This window comes from Notamacropus eugenii, chromosome X, assembly GCF_028372415.1.
Source record: "Notamacropus eugenii isolate mMacEug1 chromosome X, mMacEug1.pri_v2, whole genome shotgun sequence".
NCBI lineage: Eukaryota > Metazoa > Chordata > Mammalia > Diprotodontia > Macropodidae > Notamacropus > Notamacropus eugenii.
This window is the reverse complement of record NC_092879.1, coordinates 30,899,332-30,904,156: the sequence shown is the minus strand read 5'-3', so window position 1 is coordinate 30,904,156 and position 4,825 is coordinate 30,899,332. Positions and strand designations below refer to the sequence as shown.

Below are 4,825 nucleotides of genomic sequence, written 5' to 3'. Positions count from 1 at the left end.
CACTGGATTCCAGTGTCTCTGGAGGAGAGAGTGAGGCTGATGACTTTGCACAGCCCTGCCTCATTTAAATCCAACTCACTTGAAAATCAGTACATCACATTCATTGGTACTCTTCTACAATGAAGGATGAGCAACAACAGCATTTCCATCAATTATTTAAAAACATTGCTTTGAGAAAGGTTCCATGGGCTTCAACTAGTTTGCTAATACAGTCTATGACACAAAAATGATTATGAACCATCCACTCTTCATAATCATTTTTGTGTTTGTTCCAGTTGGTTACCTCATCAGCTTGTGTAATTTCAGTTATTATAACTACACAGATGATTCGCAATCTCTTTATCTAGCCCTAAAATCTCACCTGACCTCCAATCTGACATTACAGAGTGCTTATTGGAAATACCACACTGGATGTCTTGTAAACATCTGAAACTCAACATTGCTACAACAAAACTCATCCTCTTTCCTTTAAAATCCTCCCCTACTGTTGAGAATACCACCATCATCCCAGTCATCCACACTCATAATCTTGGTGTCATCCATTAAATTGTGAGCTCCTTGAGGGCAGCGACTATCTAGTGCTTTTTGTATCCCCAACGCTTAGCGCAGTGCCTGGCACATAGTTTAATGAATTATTTATTTATTTAAATTGTTTAAATATTTATTAATTGATTGATCCTTGACTTCTCATCCACACTCATGTCCACTCTATTATCAAGTCTTTTCCTTTTATCTACATGATATTTCTCCTCTTCATGTATACAACTACCACTCTTGCGCATCATTCATTCCTGTATTATTGCAGAAGCCTACTGCTTGGTCTCCTTGCTTCAAGTAGTCCCTACTCACTCCAGTCTTATTTTCTATTTAGCTGCCAAAGTGATCTAAAATACAGATCTGAGCATGTCACCTTCCTGTCCAATAAATCCCATATTTCTTCCAGGATCAAATATAAAGTTTTCTGTTTCACTTTTTCCCTTAACAATTTGGTTCCTTTCTATGTAATCTAATGACACTTTATTCCCCTCCATATGCTCTATGATTAAATAACAATGTCCTTTTCGCTATTCTTCAGATACAAGACTCTGTTTCCTGATTCCAGTATTTTCTGTGTCTGTCCCCCATTGCTAGAATACTCTCCCTCCTTACATTTGCCTCCTGGCTTTGCTTCAAAACTCAGCTCAAATCCTACATTCAGCAAGAGGCCTTTCTTGGTGCTTCTTCTCCATCTCCCCTTCCAATTCTAATGCCTTCCCTCTGTGATTACCTCCCATTTACTATCTCTCTCTCTCTCTCTCCCCTCTCTATCTTTGTCTGTCTCTGTCTCCCTCCTCTGTCTGTCTACCTGTCTCTGTCTCTGTCTCTCTGTTTCTCTCTCTGCCTCTCTGTCTCTGTCTCTGTTTCTATCTCTTCTGTCTCTCTCTCATCTTCTCTCTCAGTCTCTCTGTATTTATCCCTCTCCATCTCTCTGTCTCTCCTCTCTCTCCTCTCTCTCTCTCTCTCTCTCTCTCTCTCTCTCTGTGTCTCTCTCTCTGTCCGTCCGTCCCTCTGTTCGTTCATCCATCCATCCATCCATCCATCCATCCATCCATCCATCCATCCATCCATCTATCATCTATCTATCTACCTATCTACCTATCTTATCTATCTCATATCACACAGTTGTTTGCAGTTGTTTTTCCAACTAGAATTTGAGCTCCTTTAGGGGAGGGACTATGTTTTTTTGTCTTTCCTTGTATCCACAAATTTTAGTGTAAAGAAAGTAATACACTTTCGTTGCCCTGGAAGAGACGGTGGCAGGTGGCTGGAGCCCCCGGGGCGGGGGGTGGGGGACAGCCCTGGGACCAGGGGCTGTGGCCTGTGAGTGGGGACAGAGCTGAGGCTGCTGCAAAACTGACAAGAAGGTGTTTTGTTAAAATACCTGTGGAAACAAAATATAATTTCATAAGGAGATAATGGATGGAGAAGAAAAAACATATGACGGGTGTGAGGACCCAGATGCTATGTATGTGAAATTGATATCTTCTGATGGTGATAAATTTATTGTGAAAAGGGAGCATGCTTTAACATCAGGAACAATAAAAGCCATGTTAAGTGGCCCAGGTCAGTTTGCTGAAAATGAAACCAATGAGGTTAATTTTAGAGAAATTCCATCACATGTGCTATCAAAAGTATGCATGTATTTTACCTACAAGGTTCTCTACACGAGCAGCTCTACAGAGATTCCTGAATTTCCAGTTGCACCTGAAATTGCACTGGAATTGCTGATGGCTGTGAACTTCCTAGATTGTTAAATAAAATAAATTATAATAAACTGCTAACTTTTTCAGTATTTAATACCTGTAGTTCAGTTACTAACTTTTTTCATTTAGCATGCTATGTGTGGTGGGGAGTAGTGTTTGAGAACTGTAAAGTTCATTGAAAAGCAGATACTTTCTTTTGCATAGCAATCAGAGTTGAAATTTGTTTTGCAACTTAAATAAAATAAGGACATTTTCACTAAATGAGAAATAAACAAACATGTCAATTAGCAGATGGCTACGCCTTATCCTTTAGATGTGGTTTTAAATATTGGAACAGTGATTCAGTAGTACTGAAATTTAGGCAAATACTATAGGTTTATACTGGCTAAGTATTTTGAGGGGTTTCATTTTTTTGCTATTTTTGGACAGGTGGGGTTAACTTGAACCTACCATATCATAACTGTCTAGCATTATTAGTCATGCAACTATTTTGTATTGTCAACTTGTGTCTATAAATATGGCTTGGCAAAAACATTAATTTTTTAATAATTCTTGAATATATAAGATTTGATCTTACATGTCTTTTGATAAATTGCAGTTGTGTTAGCATATCAGTGTATCTGCATATCTGTTTTTGTCATACAACTTAAGTGGTACTTTTCTTTTAAACTATTATGGAAGATTGTTAAGTATAGCTTTTGCAGCAGTGAATTTTTAAGAACTTTAGCCAAACTGTCAATAAGTAACCACAATACTAGATAGCTTTGGCTCTGAAAACTTAGGGATAGTCATACAATATCCTTTTTGAACAATCCAAAGTACTGTACTTAATCATCTAGCTAAGAAAGCTTCCTTTGCAATTTTACTTTTCACTTACTACATTAATAAATCACTATTTAAATTATTAAAATAAGATCATGGCAAAGTTCATCCACTCCCTCATTCCTCCACCCTCTCTCCCCACCCTACCCCCCTAAAATAGAATTGAACAAAAAAAGCTATCAAAATGTTTTTGGAGCTTAATATGTGGAATTCATGGTAAGAGCCTGGCATAAAGCACCTTAATGGTTTGTGGGTTCAGTTTTATTGATGGTCAGATTATGTCTTCTTTGTATGTAGTGGCTATATAGAAAATTGCTGATATTAAGAAACAAAGCCTATATATAACAGGGGTTATGACTACAAGAATGTAATAAGGCTTTTACTTAGTGAAAATGAACATTACTTTAACCTTTTAGAATCATGAAGGACAAATAAAAACTTCAGTCAGAGTATCTCTTAGGTAAGGAGTCAAGAACACAAAGTTGAGTTTCAGCTTCCTACTTTTCAAATAGCACAGAATTACTTGTACAATTGTAAATTTAAACACTGTTGACTAAAATCTTTTTGTTCACTTCACAAATTACCAAGAAAAAAATTCATCAGCAAACCTAATCACTTTGCTTAATTGAAAACAGTTGTTGGGGGCAGAGCCAATATGGCGGAGTAGAAAGACACACATACGCAGGGTCTCTCCACACAGCCCATAAAATACCTGTAGAGAGGGACTCTAAACAAATTTTGGAGCAGCAGAAGTGGAGAACAACAGACTGGAGGAGATTTCCAGCCCAGGGTGACCAGAAAGACCCACGGGAAACGTCAGTTGCACCAGACGTGGAACCAAATGTGGAGCCCAGCTCAGCCTTGGCCATGGTGCAGTTCAAGAACAGCCCTTGGGGGCAGAATCTCCAGTCGCAGGTCCCCAGTCTTAGCAGCAGCAGGTTTGCAGATCCCTCAACCCACAGGCACCCAAGATCAGTGATGGGGTTTTTTCACCTGGCCAGGAAGGGAGAAGGGCCTTCCATAGCTCTGGTCTTAGGCAGCCGCTACAGAGGCCACATCAGCAGGCAGCAGCTGGATCCATTGTTGGATCCTGAGAACCCCTGGGGTCACTGAGGAGCTGATTCTTGCCTCAGCTCTGTCTGGAGGCCCAGGGGGAGCTGGTCTTTGTCTCACACTGAATGGCAGCCCCGCCCATCCAGCTTATCAGAAAATCAGCCTCCAGTGTTGACTTGGTAGAACTCAGGTGGCTGTGGAGAGGTAACTGCTAAGATTCTGGGCACAAAAATCCCTCTCTGTGTCCAGACCAGTACATGCTTGATCATGCCACGTTGGAGGAACTGAGATCTTACAGATTCCCAGAGTACACCCTACTCTTGACAAAGGACCCAAAAGTCAAGTAACTGGTTGGGGAAAATGCCCAAAAAAGGGGAAAAAATGAGACTATAGAAGGTTACTTTCTTGGTGAACAGATATCTTCTCCCATCCTTTCAGATGAAGAAGAACAATGCTTACCATTGGGAAAAGACATAAAAGTCAAGGCTTCTGTATCCCAAACACTCAAAATAAATAATCAATGGGCTCAGGCCATGGAAGACCTCAAAAAGGATTCTGAAAATGAAGTAAGAGAGGTGGAGGAAAAATTGGGAAGAGAAATGAGAAAGATGCAAGAAAAGCATGAAAAGCAGGTCAACACCTTGCTAAATGAGACCCAAAAAATGCTGAAGAAAATAACACCTTGAAAAATAGGCTAACTCAACTGG

The 4,825-nt window shown here is 39.9% G+C and overlaps 1 pseudogene; it reads left to right on the top strand.

Moving 5' to 3' along the window:
• Nucleotides 1-1,882: 1,882 nt before the first annotated feature.
• On the top strand, nt 1,883-2,337 carry LOC140516184 (elongin-C pseudogene; annotated as a pseudogene).
• The last annotated feature ends 2,488 nt before the right edge of the window (nt 2,338-4,825 follow it).